At 43.8% G+C, this 19,491-nt stretch overlaps 1 protein-coding gene across 2 annotated transcripts in view; it reads left to right on the top strand.

The window, feature by feature from the left end:
* Positions 1–19,491, top strand: part of KIF3B (kinesin family member 3B) — a 41,175-nt gene continuing 21,684 nt past the window's right edge. Inside the window, exon 1 of one of the 2 annotated variants that reach the window (XM_040447366.1) lies at positions 1–31. The gene's annotated coding sequence lies outside the window, so the exon portion shown is untranslated. Of the gene's footprint in view, positions 32–18,446; positions 18,567–19,491 lie in introns of those variants that run through there. The other variant, XM_040447367.1, reaches the window with a different exon arrangement.

The raw sequence follows: 19,491 nt of genomic DNA, 5'->3' as shown, positions 1-19,491 counted from the left end.
CGCCGCCGCCCGCTGTCGGCTCGCGCCTCAGGTGAGTCGGGAGGGGCCCGGGCGCCACCGGGGCAGGTCCGTCGCGCCCGCCGCCCGCGATCCGCCCGGAGGCCCGCGCCGGCGCCGCCGCCTGGCTCTGCTGCTTGGCGAGCGGGAGCATCCTCTGCCCTGACTCCCGGGCATCCTCCGGCCGTCCGGGCGGCCTCGCCCCTCCTCCTTCGGGCGGAGGCGCGGCCTGACCCTCAGACCTGGCCGCCAGGGGCCGGGGGCCACCCGGGGGCGTCTGGGGCCGCGGTCAGGGACCCAGCACTGGAGAGAGGCAGGGGAGCGAGAGCCTGGGGACCGAACCTCGACCGCTGCCCCGGTTCACTGTATGACCTTGGGCCAGTCCCTTTCCCTCTCAGGCTGCAGCCGAGTGTTTGTTCAGGGGTCTCCTAACACTTGCTGCTCAGAGTGCTTAAGAGGATGAGGTGGGTACGTTGAAAGAGCCCTAAATGGGGCGAGGGAGAATTCTTAGGGCCCCCTGACATGGGGACCAAGAGTCCAGTTTTAAATCGGGAGTGTCTGCGTTGGAGACCCTGCATCTCCATTTAGTGATTGTTTGGCCTCGTCTTGGGCAAGTTGATCTCTGAGCCTTCATTTTCTGTAAAATGGGTTAATGAACCTCTGTGGGAAGCCAATGAAACAGAGTATTTGTCAGGTAGCTTGGCACATAGTAAGTGTCCCACAAGCCATTAGGAGGCATGTGGGGTGGTGTGGGCAAGGCTTCCAGGAGGTGACTTTGAGACTGGTGGGATTTAGGTGTGTAGAGTGCCAGCCTGTATGTGTACTCCTTCCCTGTTGACACCACCCCACCCCCCATTCCCAGTTTTACTTCTCCATGCTGTGCAGAGCAGGGAAGGTGGTGTGGACCTGCACAGGTAGCCCTGGGGGTGGAAACCCAGAGGTCAAGTCCTTGTAGATGGCTGAGGTTAGCTGTCGTTTTCAAATACTTGGACCCTGTTGGCCCGTCCAGAGCAAAAAGGTATCTTATGTCTTTTGGGACGTGCTTAAAGCTTAGTAGCTATTTGCAAGTGTATGATTAAGAAGCACTTTTCAGGTACATTATCTCATTTAATTTTCACGGAGGCTTTGCCAGGTAGGTGGTGACGTTATCCCTGTTTCACAGATGGGACTGAGGCTCAGAAAAGGGAATGACTTGCCTGGGAATCTTACACCTATTAAGTAGTGGAGCTGGACACATTTCCAGGTGAATCCTGTATTTTCTCCCCTGTACACTGATGTCTCTGCTTTCTCAACCATAACTGTTACAAAGCCACAGAGTATTCTTTTGTTTCTTCTGATTTCTATGGTTAGAGGCTTTTCTTCCAGTGGCGAGGAGATAAGATCTTATATAAAACTTCATTTAAATAGATGCCTTCCAGGGACGCTTGGGTACTTGGTCCGTGAAGCATCTGACTCTTGATTGTGGCTCAGATCATGATCTCACCGTTTGTGAGATCATGCCCCATGTCAGGCTCTGTGCTAACAGCATGGAGCCTCCTTAGGATTCTCTCTCCCTCTCAGTCTGGCCCCCCCCCCCCCCGGCAAATAAATAAATAGATACCATCCAAAGTGTGGACCTCAAAAAAGAGCTGGAATTTAAAAAAAAATTTTTTTTAACCTTCCTTTATTTATTTTTGAGACAGAGAAAGACAGGGCATGAACAGGGGAGGCTCAGAGAGAGAGAGACACAGAATCTGAAACAGGCTGCAGGCTCTGAGCTGTCAGCACAGAGCCCGACGCAGGGATTGAACTCATGGACCACAAGATCATGACCTGAGCCGAAGTCAGCTGCTTAACCGACTGAGCCACCCAGGCGCCCCAAGCTGGAATTGTTTTAAAATTTTTAATGTTTATTTATTTTTGAGAGAGAGAGAGACAGAGTGCAAGTGGGGGAGGTGCAGAGAAAGAGAGAGGGAGAGGGAGACACAGAATCCGAAGCAGGCTCCAGGCTCCGAGCTGTCAGCACAGAGCCCAACGCGGAGCTCAAACCCATGAACCATGAGATCATGACCTGAGCTGAAGTCAGACGCTCAACTGACTGAACCCAGGCGCCCCTAGAGCTGCAATGTTTAAAAGGCGACTTCTCTGTCCTTCAGTTCCCTCCTCTTTAAAATGAAAGAAGCAGGCTAGATAGTATCTGAAGGCCCTTTCAGTGTTCTTGTGCAACTCTCCTTGCAAGCTACTGGTTTTAAAAGCATGGAATCAGGCTGTCTGGGTTCAAGTCTCAGCTCTGCCACCTCCAAGCTGCGTGCCACTGAGCAATTTACTTCCATCTCTGTGCTGCAGTTTCCCCACCTGTAAAATGGGGATAATGAAAGTATCTACTATGTATGGCTGTTGTGAGGATTCCTTGGAGCCTAATACGTTAAAGTGCGTGGCCTGTTTGATAAATGTTAGCTCTTATTATTTGGGCTTCACCTATACTACATATTATATTTATATACTTTATATGCTGTTTATGATTGGTGAGTGAATAAATTGAAGTATGTGCATACTACCAGGCTTGTCAACTTCAGAAGGTCACTGCAAGCTTGAAACAGTAGTTGTCACGGTAGAATATTAATGTCAGTATTATTATAGGGTCGCTCCAGGAACGTGCAATCCCCTGCCAGAATGGGTTGCAAAGAGAGATGAAAGCCGGTGGTAGGATGTCAACTCCCAATTGAGTAAATGTGTACTAAATCCCTCTGTGCCAAGCACAATAGAAGATGTGGAAATCAGTCCTGGGGTGTCCGGGTGGCTCAGTCAGTTAAGCATCCAACTCTTGATTTTGGCTCAGGTCACGATCTCACAGTCTGTGAGTTCAAGCCCTGCTCTGGGCTCTGTGCTGGCAACATGGAGCCTGCTTGGGATTCTCTCTCTCTCTCTCTCTCTCTCTCTCTCTCTCTCTCTCTCTCTCTCTCCCTCCCTCCCTCCCCTGCTTGCACTCCCATACAGTCTCTCTCAAAATAAACATTTTAAAAATTAAAAAAAAAAAAACAAACCCAAAATCAGTCCCAATGCCATATACTTCAAGGACCTCAGAACGTAGTTTGTAGGTTACTAGCTTTTGAAATGATTTGACTTCTTTAAATGAATTCATGACTTGTGTTTAGCCCTACCGCAGAGTAAAGCTGCTTGTTCAGATCTCTTCTTTTTTGTCCCTAGGCTTCTGTTGGGTGTCTGGGTTAGCAGCTTCGTTTTATCCACTGGTGTGTGGGGCCCTGAGAAAGATCCTTCTCTTGTGCCACTTAATAATACAATGCTCTCCGTGTGGTTTACAGAAGTGCTTAAGTGTGCCTTCACTCATTTGGTCTTATAATAACCCTGTGAGGAAGGTAGGTTACAGATTTAATTTCCCCATTTTGCAGTCCAGGCACCTGAGGGAAGAGAAGCCCCTGCTACCAGTGAGTGGCCCATTTCACATGGGAATTGGGTCTTCCTGCTCCAGGTTCAGTGCTGCTGCCCTATGCAGCCTCAGTTTGATTCGCTCCACATTTGCTGAGCACCTGGTATGTGTCGGGCCCTGTTCTAGCCTGGAGATACGATGGTTCTGAGATGGATGAGATCCTTGCTTTATGCAGCAGACATTCCAGTGGCAGCAGTGGAAAAATAAACCAAGGCCACCATTTGGAAAAGTGGCAGAAGGAACAGCAAGGGTAAACTGCTCCAACAGTGGCTGGAGCAGGTGAGTTGGGGTGGAAGGAGACAGAGAGAGGAGAGGGGGGCTGATGGGGAGGGGTGAGGCCTCAGATCATACAGGGCCTTGTAGGCTAGAGTAAGCACTTGTGGTTTGATTCTAAAAGCTTGGGAGGCCAGTGAAGTCTTTAGGAAGGGGAATGACCGTAGTCGATTTTGGGTTTTTTAAAAAATCGTTCTGGCCTCTGTGTGGCCAATGGATTTTAAGGGGAATAAGCATGGCGGCCAGGAGGGTAGTTAGGAGACTGGTTGAGAAGTGATGAAGGCCTGCTGCAGGGGTGGCAGTGGAGGTGGGTCCAAGAGGGTGGACTGGGGATATATTTTGGAGGCAGAACCAGCAGGATGGTGGTTGGGAGAAGAGCTGAAGGAATCAAGGGTGATTCCTGGGTTTTTGGCCTGAGCAATTAGGTAGATGTTGGGTGGTGCCATCTGCCTTTAAAATGATGAAAGGACTTTTTGGTAAGGTGCCCTGTGGGGAAGCATTCGCAGTGGTTCACTCCGAACCTGTTGGAGGGGCAGAGGTATAAACATCATACCTTACAGTTCATGGGGACGAGATCCCAGATTATGTGCAGGAGCGCAGACAGATGCATCTCCCTGAAGCCCTCACCTTGGACTTCCGCAAGCCCTACTTTTCTTGCACTCTGGCTCTTTGCCGGCTGGTGGAGTGGCAGGCGTGGGCTTTGCCAGGGCAGTGCCCATCTGTCTCATGCTGTTGGTGTTGCTGTCCTGACTCGAGATCTTGGCTGATGAAGGCTGGAAGGAGGCTAGCCAGCTCTGGGAGAGAGTGAAGCTCACTGTCAGGGCCTCACACGGCCACAGTTTCCCTGCCAAAGTGGTTCTTTTCCTGGGCCCTCAAATGACATTTCTAAAGTTTCAGAGCTTTTGATTTGGGAATCCCTTGTGAAAAGCTGTTGTGTTGAATGGAGTATCTCTTCTGAGCAAGAGAATTCGAGCCTTTTTTTCCTATAGGCTAATACTTGCACTGGTAAATGTAGGCTTACGATGTTGCAAGTTCCACATGGTGAATAGAAGACTAATAATCCCACCGCCTCCACTCGTATAGCCTTGTTTGCTGTTTAAAATGTTCTTTCCTCTGTGTTCTTATCCAGTAATGCCAGTCCATGGAGGTCATGTGGAATATGTACCAATCCCCAGTTTACAAACGAGGCATTGAGATGCCAAGAGGTCGTTGTTTTTGTCAGTAACGTTAGGCACCTGCTAGGTGCTGGGTGAGGGAGATTCTTGCAGCTCAGGGAGTGTGTTTTTCATGTCAGAAGTACCCTTGTCCCCTGGAGCTTGCTAGAAGCGCAGAATCTGGGCCTAGATCTAATAAACCAGGCTGCATTTTACCAAGACCCCTGGGTGTCTCCTGTGCAAGTTAAAACTTGAGAGGTGCGCTTATTTGGTACTAAGTGGCAAAACTAGGGCTTGCCTGTGATAACGATAATAAAAGTGACAGGAATAGCTAACATTCATTGAGCCGAGCACTGTTGTAAGTACTTGACCCACGTTGTCTCATGCAGTCCTCATAGCAACCCTGACCATGGGTACTGTTACGAATCCCACTTTCCAGAAGAGGAAAGCAGAGGCACAGAAAACTCCCATAATGTTCCCGGATCCTTTGCTCTTTCTGCCGCTGGGTTTTCCAGGTGGGCAGTCTGTCCCTGCTGCCTTGTCCAGAGCCGTTCTCTTCTGTACGTGATACTAATGTTACATGCTGCTGAGAAAGTGACTTGAAAGAATGTTTGAGGAAATCAGGGGAAGAACCCTTGAGCTATTTTAACTGAATGAGATGGATGTCAGTCACTTGACCCATAGTCAAGAAACAGATATGCAATTTATAAGATAAGCACCTCTCACACTTCTTAACAGTCCAACACTCAAGGCCGTAACAGCTGATGTGGGTAGGAACTGCGAGCCTGTACTGAGTCATTTGACCCTACACTGTTTCTTGATGGTGGTGATAATATCTGTGCCGAGAAGAGGGCAGCCAAAGTCCCATACCACCCGCTGACTGGCTGCAAAGGATGCCTCAGTTTTCCCTCTCTGCCCTGTGGCCTCATTGTTTTCCTTTCAACATCTCCTTATCTCAGAGCTTAAAGTCTTAGAAAGATTTCTTGGTCAAGGTATGCCCGTAGAATCTTAGGTTTCTTGGTCACAGGAAATTCTGGTGTGAAAAGGCAGTGGGATCAGGTGGGGTGGGGCAAGGATTCTGGTAGCAATTCTGCCACTTGCTGTGTGACCTGAGGCAAGTAATTCAACCTCTCTGGCTCTCAGTCGCAGTCTCTCTCTCTCTCTCTCTCTCTCTCTCTCTCTCTCTCTCTCAGTCTCAGAGTCTCAGTCTCAATATATACAAAATAAGGACCTGGAACAACTTTCCAAGGCTCTTCCAGCCCTGCCTGGAAGAATGAGTGTGGAGTTGAGTGGTATTTTCTTTCTTGGCGACTTCATGCTGGGCTTTCACCCAGACCTTCCAGGGTGGGGCTTTTAAAGCACATTTCTAGGCCGCCAGAGATCCTTGATTGCCATCAGCTCATCTTATCAGCCTCACACATCTGCATTGCAGCTGGGGATGTTTCTGTTTAAGGCTCAACTAGTCCTGGTGACACATTGTGTCTCCTCACTTTGTCACACTGCAGGCATTGAGCTCTTCACACACAAGCAGATCTATCTTTAGTATGCTGATTTATTTAAATCAGAGTTTGCATTAGAGAGCACCAGTGATCGTTATGGTGGGTGTGGTTTTATTTTTACAGTTTTTGGCAGAATATTTGCAGCACTTGCATTTTGTCATATTTGAACATGGTGTATAAGTGGAAGCGGGTCCAAGGGAACAAGGAATTAGAGCAGATTATCATGCTCTTACCTACTCTGGGGTCCTTCACATCACCTTCAGCAGAGGTTCCAGGAACTGCCTGCTTCGGGGCTGTTGTGTGGGAATAAAGTCAGTGGAAACTAGAAGCTCATGGAATGGTCTCCAGCAGTGTAGTGGATTGCAGTAATCATTACTTTATAACACATTTCAGTAACCTAAGCAAATAAAAAAAAAAAAAAAAAAAAAAAAAAAAAAAAAGAAAAGAAAAATCTAGCTAGTAAATCACAAAAGATTCCATTCAGGTAAGATAAAATATCAGCTCAGGTTACTTAAGATAACCACAAGAAGATTGTTCTTCGTGGAAATAGTTACTGGTTTTGCAAGATCTGCAGTAACCAGTCAAATTCTAGCCTAAGAAATATATCGTGTTTTTCCTTCCTTATTTCTTCAGTTGGCAACATTTTTTAATAGCATTTTTTTCCTGTTTATAAAAATAATGAATTTCTGTTGAGGAAAAATGAGGAAAGTCCTGAAAAGATCCAACTTAAGATTCACTTTGGGGCACCTGGCCGGCTCAGTCAGTGTGGAACATGGGACTCTTGATCTCGGGGTTATGAGTTCAAGGCCCATGCTGGGCATGGAGATTGCTTAAAAATAAAATCTAAAAAAAAAAAAAAAAATGCTTTGAAAGATTCACTTTAGGTGTGTCTGGGTGCCTCAGTTGGTTAAACGTCTGAGTTTGGCTCAGGTCATGATCTCGTGGTTCGTGAATTCGAGCCCTGCATCAGGTTCTGTGCTGACAGCTCAGAGCCTAGAGCCTGCTTCAGATTCTGTGTCTCCCTCTGCACCTCCCCTGCTCGTGTTCTCTCTCTCTCTCTCTCTCTCTCAAAGAATAAATAAACATTAAAAAAAAAATTTTTTTTAAAGAGTCACTTTAAGTCCTACTGCCCAAAACTAATCACTGTAACATCTTACTATCCAAAGGCAAAGATATCCCTAAATATATTTTATCTAGTGGATGTACAATTCTTACCTATTTCCCCTATTGTCATTTAGGCTAGTTTCAGTGTTAAATATTATAAATAATGCCACAGAGAACATCTTGATGATTATCTTTGTGTAAACCTTTGTCTGCATTTCTGATGATTTCTTTAGATTATTTAATTAAAAAATTTTAATTACAAAGGCAGCCTCCTTAAATCACATTTTTAACAAGGCAATGTCTAAATAAAGTTGGAAAGGCAGACATTTTACTACAATTTGGTGGAGAGGAGTTGCCTATGAAAATGGTATTCTAGGGGCGCCTGGGTGGCTCAGTCGGTTAAGCGGCCGACTTCGGCTCAGGTCATGATTTCGCAGTCCATGAGTTCGGGCCCCGCGTCGGGCTCTGTGCTGACAGCCCAGAGCCTGGAGCCTGTTTCAGATTCTGTGTCTCCCTCTCTCTGACCCTCCCCCATCCATGCTCTGTCTCCCTCTGTCTCAAAAACAAATAAACGTTAAAAAAAAAACTTAAAAAAAAAAGAAAATGGTATTCTAACTCAATTTCAGCATTCTTGTCTACTTGCAGATATGTTCTTAGATAAATGTACACTCAAAGCGTTACCTTTCATGTTGCATCTGGAAATGTTCATTTCATATTTCAGAACCATGTTTCCATGTTTAGTAGTTATGAACTAGTAAACTTTCCCTGGCATTGGGCATTTGTTTCCAGACTTTTACAATGACATAGCGGGCTCTAATGAACATCTTTGCTTCTCTCTCTCAGCCTCATAAGAGAACAATTCTAATAAATAAATAGATGGTTTGGGGAAGGTTAGAATTTTCAAAGTTCTAAAGGAGAACCGTATGTTTTCCTTCTTAAAATTTTATTGGGATCCTCCAAAAGTGTTAAAAAAAATAACTTTATTGAGATATAATTCCCATACCATAAAGTATCTTTTTTTTAATTTTTTTTTTAACATTTATTTATTTTTGAGACAGAGAGAGAGCATGAACAGGGGAGGGTCAGAGAGAGGGAGACACAGAATCCGAAACAGGCTCCAGGCTCCGAGCTGTCAGCACAGAGCCCGACGCAGGGCTCGAACTCACAGACCGCGAGATCATGACCTGAGCTGAAGTCGGCCGCTTAACCGACTGAGCCACCCAGGCGCCCCATAAAGTATCTTTTCATAGTTTTTCTCAGCCTTCTTTGCTCCTTCTCCTGCATTTTCTTTTTGATACAGAATTCCCACTGTATAAGACCCAGAACACGGGCCTATGTAAACCCTCCATTCCCTGAGCAGGCTGTTGGCTGGTGACATTGACTGGAAATACTGTACATACATTATCAGGTTTGTGCACTGCACGAGCTCTCACTATGAGAGCAAACGTATCATTGTGGAATTGGACAGTGCACCATGACAACTGGACTTTTGGAGAGGGATTTTTAAAAAACATTTAACTCATCAATTACTGAAATAAGTTCTATGATTTATGGGAGATTCTGCTTCATCAGCTTTGGGAACTGTTTGCTATAGAGGTGGCACATGTAGGGTGAGCTTCTCCAACATGAGTATACACGCAAATCATCAGAAGTCTCAATACATGGGATTCTGATTTGGGGGGATCTAGATGGGGTTAGATTCTGCAGCGTTAAACCAGGTAGAACAGGAGAAGATTTTAGGTCGCACTCAATACAGCATCCAAAATTATATTGAATGACATGGATTAGGATGAGGTTGTTAGCGTTATTCCCTTTTAAACTTTCTTCTGGCTATGTCAAGGATAACATTTGTGTGCTTCCTGTCTGTTTCTTAACACTTGCTAAGTTGGTTTTCTAACCACGAGAGATCAGACCGTCAGCCCTTAGGTAAGCCATAGTATCTAGCTAGAATTTAGTGACGTTGTTGTGTGTCCTTATATTTATTTTCATAGTTACCTTCTGTGTATAGTAAGTGATACTGATTTTCTATTCATGCTAGTGATACAAAGTTTCTTTGTGTTAGAAGAAAGTAGATTTAAAGAAAAACCTTGAGTAAATAATAGTACAGGTGGTTCATGGAAATGGTAAAAATTGTGAAGAGACAATCAGATGACTTATATTTAGGGCTGGTGTAGGAAAAAGGCCATGAACTTTGGAGCCAGGCAGACCTGGTTTCTGCGTATTTTGCCACTTATTAACCTGGTGTGCCATGTTACTGCCCTCTCCCCTGCTCAGGGCTTTTCTCCTCCAGATTGGGTCAGGGCAGAAGCACCTCCTGTGGGCCAGGCCCCGTAATGCTTGTCTCCTCTGATGCTCAGACAACTCCATGTGGCAGGGTATTGGTGGTCTTCCCATTTCACAGACAAGCAAATAGCCTCAGAAGGAACTTGTGCCGGGTTCCAGAGCTAGGAATGGTAGCACTGGGTTTCAATCTCACGTGTACCTGAATGTCTCTTTTCATTACTCCAGGCCACTTCCCTCTTTTAAATGTAGATTTTGCTCTGGCTCTCTACCCAGCTGAATGGCAGTCTGATTAAAATGAAACGTCACTGAGGGGCGCTTGGGTGGCTCAGTCAGTTAAGCCTCTGACTCTTGATTTTGGCCCAGGTCATGATCTCCTAACTCGTGAGTTCGAGCCCCACATGGGGCTCCGTGCTGGCAGTGTGGAGCCTGCTTGGGATTCTCTCTCTCCTCTCTCTCTCCTCTCTCTTTCTCTCTCTCTCTCTCTCTCAACAAATAAACTTCAAATAAAATAAACAGAAAATAAAATTGTTAAAAAAAGAAAAGTCATTGCGCACACCCATGTTCACTACAGCATTACTCACAATTGCCAAGAGGTGGGAGTTGCCCAAACGTCCCTGGACAGACCAGAGGATAAAGAAAATGTGGCATATACACACAATAGGATATTATTTAGCCTCAAAAAAACAAGGTGATCTTGTCACATGCCACAACGCAGAGGCAGAGTGGTGGTTTGCAGGGGCTGGGGAAAGGGGGAAATGGGGAGTTTCTGCTTGATAGGTATAGAGTTTCAGTTTGGCACGATGAAAAAGTTCTAGAGCTCTGTTACAATGTGGATGTAGTTGGCACTGGATTGTACACTTAAAAGTGGTTCAGAGGGTACATTTTGTATATAAGTGTAGGGTTTTTTTTTACCACAATTAAAAAATTTCTTAAAAGTAGAAAAAGAAAAAAAGCCATTGGTCAGAGGGCATTTTTTTTTTTCCATTTTGGAAAATGTCAAGCGTACATAAAAATAGACTAATATAATGAACCATGAACCCATTACCCACTTCCAGCAGTTATCAGCACACGGCACTTCTGTTCTACCTACAACCTCCCGTGCACCCCACCCCACTCTGGCACACAGTACGTAACTTTATCTGAAAACGCTTTTATGTGTACGCCTAAAGTAAGAACTTTTTCTAAAGAGCACCATTTTCACACCTAAAAAAAGGTAACGATAATTCTTTAACCACCTAATATCTGGTGTGCAAATTTGCTCGATTGTCTCATACATTTTGTAATAGTTGGTTCATTTGGCTCAAGATCCAAAAAGGGCCCCCATCAAGCACCAAATGTTATATTTGGTTGATTTAACTGTCTTACATCAAAAGAGTGTATACATTTTTATTTTTATTTATTTTTTTAATTTTTTTAAACGTTTATTTATTTTTGAGACAGAGAGAGACAGAGCATGAACAGGGGAGGGTCAGAGAGAGGGAGACACAGAATCTGAAACAGGCTGCAGGCTCTGAGCTGTCAGCACAGAGCCCGACATGGGGCTTGAACTCACGGACTGCGAGATCATGACCTGAACCGAAGTTGGACGCTTATCCGACTGAGCCACCCAGGCGCCCCAGAGTGTATACATTTTTAGCAGAGAAACAACTTCATTTCTTTCCTGGATGAGTACTTGGAATGAGAAGTTCCTGGAAGGAAGGCTGTTCTGGCTTCATAGTCTAGTGGTGGTTCAGAGTGTAAGTTCTGTGTGTTGGGCTGGTGTGGGCAACAGGGTGCACTGGCGGTGGGGGGATTAGTGAGACAGCCTGGGGAGGGGGTAGATGGCGCCCTCTGTCAAAAAGGAACCTGCATAGCTTTTACAGCTCTAGGAATGGATCCTGCTAATTACTCCTACCTGTAGCTAACGGTGTATGTTCAGGATATTCACTACGGCATCGTTTGCAGTAGCAAAAGACCAGGAACCATGAGAAGACGTCCCGGTAGTGGAATAATCAAACACCTTAAAAATTTATTTTATTTATTTATTTTTTTAAGTAAAGTCTACACTCAACTTGGGGCTGGAACTCATGACCCTGAGATCAAGAGTCACATGCTCTACTGACTGAGCCAGCCAGGCGCCCCATCAACCACACCGTGACGTCTAGGCAGCTGTTTGAAGGAGGGGGGTGGTGGTAGTGCAGAAATTGCTTCCAGGATCTATAAAGTAAGATGGAGAACAGTACGTCGTATACTTCCACTTGAGTTAAAAAAAAAAAAAAAAAAAAAAGATGGGCGAGCAATACAGATACATTAATGCTTAGGTATGCATTGAGTATTTCCCCAGGGGTCAGGGGAAGATTACTTGCTCATTACTGTACAACCTGAATTGTTTTAATCTATGCATATATTGATATACACATGTACATATGCATATATATGTGTGTATTAAGAATAAGTTTATAGGTAGGCCTTTAAATAAGATAAGCCTAGTTTTGAATCCTGATTGTTCCACTTAATTGCTCTGAGACCTTGGGCAAATTAATTTCTCTGAACCTCCCATCCTTATTTTTAAAATGAGGCTAATACCTTTTCCTCATAAGGTGATGTTGAGGATTAGAAGAGGAATATACGTTAAGCTCTTGATATACTGTGAATTGCAAGTGTCGAATATGACAAAACCTCAGACCTACACTGATCCTAATAAGAAGTAGCCTCTAGATTTGACTATATTTTTATGAATGTATTTTCTGAATGTTTCACAACTGGATTAAAAAAAGAAAGGATTTCTTTCTCACTTTTTCCCTCTAAATAAATGCTTTCTTTGTCTGCCTGTTTGGGTTATCAAATGACAGGGCATGCATGGTGCCAGTTTGAATTCAGGGCAGGAATTTATTTGTTCGGGGTTCTTGTATGTAACCTTTGTAGGTTTCTTTCCAGATAAGTAGCCTATCTTCCTAAAACAATCTGAAATCAAGTTGCTAGACTTTTTCCCTCCAAGGAAACAATAGCTCCATTGCCATCCCCCTTCTTGATTATAAGAAACAAAATATATGCAGCTGTCAAAAAGGCCAAAGGAAGCAAAAAAAAAAAAAAAAAATCACTTGCAAGCTCAGTCCCAGAGTAAATTAACTTTACTAATCTTGCACTAGGCTAAGCACTGAGCATTAATTTATTGGTTTATTTGATCCTTAGAACAGTTCTTTAAGGTATGTGTTATTAACTGCATTTTATGTAAGAAACTATGACTTAGGTAACTTTGTCAAGATTTTGTAGCTAAGTGGCAGTGCAGAAATTAAAACCCTGACCTGTTGGACGCTAAAGCTCATGCTTTTAGCGCAGAGCCTGCTTGGGATTCTCTCTCTTCCTCTTTCTCTGCCCCTCCCCAACTTGCACCATCTCTGTCTCTCTCAAAATAGATAAATAAACTTAAAAAAAATAATAAAGCTCATGTTTTTAACCATGACTTTACCCTGTTTCCCTCACATCTTTTTCTGTACATGTGCGTGTACACATGTAAACATAAATCACGTCACAGTAGCTCTTCTCTTTGGTAGTCTGCTTTTTTTTTTTTTCACTCAGCCAAATGTCACGAATATCTTCCTAGAAGTAAATACTTAGAGGTTTATTGCCATTCTTAATGACTGCATAATTTCCCATTGTAGAGATGTTTACCGATGAGTAGTTAGGTGGTTATAGGTGGTACTGTAATAAATATAAACGTGTGTGCATCTTGCATATATATTCAGGGATTGATGTCCTTAATTAGATCCTTAAAATAATTCCAAGAAATGGAGTTGCTGTTTGAAGGGAGTGTTACGTTTTGACTATTACACTTCAATGGATTGATTGATTCAAGATATTGATTACTCAACTGTTAGCAAATAATCTGTGCCAGTTTGAGATGCTGTGGCTCTTATACATACTGTAAGGGACAGCTTGAAAGTTTTTAGACAATTCACACAATTATGTGGTTATAAACAGTACCTGTAATAACAACAGACTGTATTTTATTAACCTTTGGTCTAAATGCCTTTAGGGCGGAGACTACATGACTTGCTACAATGACATTAGAATGTTAAAGAGTCTAGTACTGTAGACCTCATGGAAGCTCTTTTAGACACTTCACCATAAAGTTGAGATAAGTATTTTTACTCCTAGGGCCCTTTGTTCATCAGTTAAAACATTGCCTTTCCCTTCCTGCCTCTCTTCTTTCCTTCCTTCCATCTTGACGCCCAGCCTGGCTCTCAGACCCACGACCCTGAGATCAAGAGTCACATGCTCCACTGACTGAGCCAGCCAGGCACCCCAAAACATTTTTACTACCTTATATTCATGGTGGTCAGTAAAACTGGGTAGATGAAAGGAAGAAAATAATGAGTTTTAACAATTGGATATTACTTTACTAATTAATTTCACAAAATTTTTCCATCTCCTTTTTCCCCTAATTTTATTTTTCTGACCACACAGTATATTCCCACTAGTCAAAACCCAAGAGGTCTAAAGGGTATACATGCAAAGTCTCCCTCCTGCTCTTACCCCACGCCGTATAGCTCTTTCCTTATAGGCAGCCAGTGTTGTTATCTGGCTCATGAACATCCCTTAAAATGTATTTTATGCACATATAAGCATATATAGAACTGTTCCCTCAACACAAATCCAATGTTATTTTTTTTTAAGTTTTTTTTTTTTTTTTTTTTTTTTTTTTAATTTTTGAGAGAGAGAGAGAGACAGACAGACAGAGCGTGAGCTAGGGAGGGGCAGAGAGAGAGGGAGACACAGAGTCCAAAGCAGGCTCCAGGCTCTGAGCTGACAGCATAGAGCCTGACATGAGGCTCAAACTCGTGAACTGCGAGATCATGACCTGAGCTGAAGTCTGGCTTTCAACCAACTGAGCCACCCAGGTGCCCCAAATCCAATGTCCTTTTAAACATTTTTAAACATGTTTAAACATTTTTTTTTTTTTTTTTTTTTAGAGGGGGAGAAAGAGAACTTGCACATGCATGTGAGCACAGGGGAGGGGCAGAGAGAAAGTGGGAGAGAATGAATCCCAAACAGGCTCTGTGCTGTCAGCGGAGAGCCTGACTCAGGGCTCATGTCACAAACTGTGAGATCATGACCTGAGCCAAAATCAAGAGTTCGATGCTTAACTGACTGAGTCACCCAGGCACCCCCCAATGTCCTTTAAAAAGTTCCTCAGTGATGTTATTTTTCAACAAGAGATGAATAATCTTGTTTCAAAAATTGTGTAACTCCCATTAATGGGAGACCCAGAATTGGGCTTGCTCTCTGATACTTCAAAACAGCGCTGGTTGTGAGAGTAGTGTTGATGGTGATGAGGTAGATACAGAGTAGAAAACAGCCACTTCCCCTGAGAGAAACTTGCACAGGGAGTTGGCTTAAGCCTGGTTAATAGGGAGCTGCTTTATCTTCTTGCCCGAGAGTTGCAGTGTTTCTCAGATGGCCCACGTGATCTGTGGCTTCAGCTGCCTTTCAGATCCTCTGAGTCCTTGAACTCCAGGCCAGGGCGGTTGGCAGGTGGTTGCCTGGTCTGATCTTAGAGGACACTGCATTGGAATGCATTGATTAAAGATGCATTAGCATGCACTCTGTACACCTGCAGATTGCTCCGCCTTGCAGGGCTGTTTCTGGTAAATTGTCAGACCTTTATTTTTTTCCACTTTGAAGATACCACATGCTCACTAAAGAATAGATCACTATTGATGTTTTGATGGGACTTATTTTTATATAATTGTGATTGCATGGGTTCAGTTTTGTAAACTGCTTTTTCATTTGTGATAAGCATTTTCCATGCCATTACAGACCCTTGGTAAGTGTCATTTAAAAAGATTGATTAGGGGAGCCTGGGTGGCTCAGTTGGTTAACCATCTGACTTCGGCTCAGGTCATGATCTCTCGGTTCGTGAGTTCGAGCCCTGCATGGGGCTCTCCATTCTCAGCGCAGAGCCCACTTCAGATCCTCTGTCTCCCTCACTTTCTTCTGCTACCCTGCTTGGGCACTCTCTCCCTCTCAAAAATGAATGAAAACATTAAAAAAAAAAAAAAAGATAAAGGTCTAGGGGCACCTGGTGGCTCAGTCGGTTAAGCATCCAACTTTGGCTTAGGTTATGATCTCGCAGTCTGTGTGTTCAAGCCCCGCGTTGGTCTCTGTGATGACAGCTCAGAGCCTGGAACCTGCTTCGGATTCTGTGTCTCCTTCTCTCTTTGCCACTCCCCCACTCACATTCTGTCTCTCTCTCTTTCAAAATTAAACATTTAAAAACAATTTAAAAAGATAAAGGTCTAAAGAAAACCTCCTCTTAAAAAAAAAAAAAAGACTTGCATGGCAGGACTTTTTTTTTTAAAGGTTTTTTTTTTTTTAATTTTTTTTTTTTAATGTTTATTTATTTTTGGGACAGAGAGAGACAGAGCATGAATGGGGGAGGGGCAGAGAGAGAGGGAGACACAGAATCCGAAGCAGGCTCCAGGCTCTGAGCTGTCAGCACAGAGCCCGACGTGGGGCTCGAACTCACAAACTGTGAGATCATGACCTGAACTGAAGTTGGACGCTCAACCAACTGAGCCACCCAGGTGCCCCCAGGCCTTTCTTAATCAGATCATGTATACGTGAATTTGGTTATAGACAGAGATGCCTATAGGAGCTAGGCAGGAAATACAAATGGGCAAAGCATGCTGGGTGTGACTGTAGAGAGCAGGGTTGGGGCAGATTGGAGAGGCTGGGCTCTCCAAAGTGGCAGGTGTTTTCTCAGTTCCCATTGCTACCATTTGGGTCATGGGCTAAGGGCTGTCAGATATTCCTATTCTTCAAGAGAAGCAGAAAACCTGTTTTTTTTTTTTAATTTATTTTTATTTTTTATTATTAAAGAAACTTAAGTTTATTTACTTTGAGAGAGAGAGAGTGTGAGCATGTGTGTGCAAGTGTGCACATGAGTGGGAGGGTGGGGTAGGGGAGGGAGGGGCAGAGAGAGAGGGAGAGAATCCCAAGCAGGCTCCACACCATCAGTGCAGAGCCCGACACAGGCCCGATCTCACAACCATGAGATCGTGACCTAAGCTGAAGTCAGGAGTTGCATGCTTAACTGACTGAGCCATTCAGGTGCCCCAAACCTGGTTTGTTTGTTTTTTAATGTGAAGTTGGTGGGGGTTTTTTTTGTTTGTTTGTTTGTTTTGAGAAAACAAATTTTTACATATTCAGAGAATAATATGGGAAACAATCAGGATTGACAGCAGTTAACATTTTCTCTTATTTTCTTCAAGCCTCATTTCCCTGGGGTTTTTGTTTGTTTGTTTTATTTTGTTTTTTGTTTGAAGTAAACTCACCTCCCAATGTGGGGCTTGAACTCATCACCCTTAGATCAAGAGTCGCATGCTCCACCAACTGAGCCAGCCAGGCACCCCACCCTGTTCTATTTTTTTAAGAGGAATGATAAAATATTACAGATAAAATTGAAATATCCTTCCCATTATTTAAATTTTTTTTTCAATTTTAGAGAGAATGAGCGCATGAGCAGGAGAAAGGGGCAGAAGGGGAGAGAGAGACAGAGACAGAGACAGAGACAGAGACAGAGACAGAGAGAGAGAGAGAGAGAGAGAGAGAGAAAGAGAATCCCAAGCAGGCTCCATGCTCCAAGCAGAGCCCTCTGTGGGGCTGACCCCACGACCCTGGGATCATGACCTGAGCAGAAATCAAGAGTCGGACGCTCAATTGACTGAGCCACCCAGACGCTCCAAAATGTCCTTCCCAGTTTTAATCCCATTCTCCACCTCTCACCCTGCCCAGTTTGGGCAGCTGCTATCATAAATTGTTGTATATCTTTCCATCCCATTTTTTAATACTTACAAATGCAGCTCTATGAGCACCATATTATTTTATAAATTTTTTGTTGTTGTATAAATTTTTAATCATAATTATCACTCTGTACTTGCTTTTTCACTCAGCCCGTGTATTTATCCATGTAAACATATATAAGTCTAATTCAGGCTTGGCAGACTTTTCCGTAAAAGTTCAGGCAGTAAATATTTTAGGTTTTCTGAGCCAGACTGTCTCTGTTACAGCTACTCAACTCTGATATTTTATAGCTAATGCAGCCATAGGTAATGTGTAAACAGAGGAGGTATGGCTATGTTCCAATAAAATTTTATTTACAAAAACAGGATGTAGGCCGGATTTGGCCCCTGGGCTAGAGCTTGCTAACCCCTGCTCTAATGTGTTCCTTTTTCCTACTGAATAGTATAGTGTGTATGATATGATTACACCATATGCTATTTTTCAATTCCCCTGGTTTAGGTTGTTTCCAGCTTTTCTATTTTAACATGCTGCAGGAAGCATCCTTGTCCATGTTTCCTTGTGTACACATTCAAAGGTTTTTCACTAGGACATACACATAAATAGAAGTGGAATTGCTGAGGCTTTTTTTTTTTATTTAAACAAATAAAATGGACCAAATAAAATGCTTCAGGTAGAAGGATGTAACCAGTTTGAGACCTCTGTCCTAGAATCTCTATAGGAAGCCAATAGTTAGTGAGAATCCAACCCACACTTACTTCTAGAATTTGAGGTAAGAATCCGTGACAACCAGCAAAGATGAGGGTGCATTCACCCAAGTATAAGAGCTGGAGAATGATCTGGAAGCGTGTGACCGCCATGAGAAATGCGTAACTGACTTCCTCAGCGGACAAAAGTGGTGAAGTTAGGAAGAAACTCAGCTTTTCGTGGGTAGTGGCCATTCAGATGGTGGTTGTTAACGTCGGAATGATCAGTTCTAACAGAAAAGCTATTCAGGATGAAGGTGACGAGCTGCTGACCTGTGGTTGCTTCTTTCCTGGCAATGCTGAGTTCCTTTAAAGATTTATCACTGCAATTAGACCGCCTAGAAGAAGAGTAAGGAAGGTAATAAAGCAAAGAAAGAGCGTCAGGGCATCCTTCCAAGAAAACCCTCTCCTCTGAGGAGGACCCAGAGCAAGTTTTTAAGCCCTGGTGGCAGGAAATTAAATTAGCCCATCTTCCTGAAACAGTATGGCAACAATACGTGACTCGTGCAGTCGAGCTCAGCGAGCTCAGCAAAGAAATGGTATTATTCTGTGTTCTGAGTTGAGATTTAATTAAGAGGACTCGGGCTTTGGGAATTCCTTCTTTTTGAAACATTTTAAGCATGATTGTAGGTCATTATCGTTCCTTTGTTTTTATCGTTTGGAAGAGCGCAAAAAATATACGGTCACCCTGCGGTGGACCTTTTCATTTTTTTAAACAGGCTCGGGGCCACCTTGTTTTGATAGGTAAAAGCTGGACAGCTCTGCCTCTTCTGTAATGCAGAAAAATTGGTCTCTCCTCTGACCCATTCTCCTCTTACCCCCCTTATGTTTCCTTTAAAAATTTTTTATTTTATTTTATTAAAAAAATTTTTTTTAATATTTATTTTTGAGAGAGAGAGAGAGAGAGAGAGAGAGAGAGAGAGAGGCAGAGCATGAGCAGGGGAGGGGCAGAGAGAGAGGGAGACACAGAATCCGAAGCAGGCTCCAGGCTCCGAGCTGTCAGCACAGAGCCTGACGTGGGGCTGAACCCATGAACTGTGAAATCATGACTTGGGCCGAAGTCGGACGCTTAACCGACTGAGCCACCCAGCCGTCCCTTTTCTTTCTTTCCTTTTTTTTTTTTTTTTTTGAGTTTTATTTATTTAAGTACTCTCCACCCAACATGGGGCTCAAACTCATGACCCCGAGATCCAGAGCCACATGCTCCTCCCACTGAGCCGGCCAGC

Source organism: Herpailurus yagouaroundi, unplaced genomic scaffold (assembly GCF_014898765.1).
Source record: "Herpailurus yagouaroundi ecotype Mexico unplaced genomic scaffold, PumYag 196, whole genome shotgun sequence".
Lineage (NCBI taxonomy): Eukaryota > Metazoa > Chordata > Mammalia > Carnivora > Felidae > Herpailurus > Herpailurus yagouaroundi.
The sequence above is the reverse complement of the archived record's forward strand: the minus strand, read 5'-3'. Positions and strand labels throughout refer to the sequence as shown.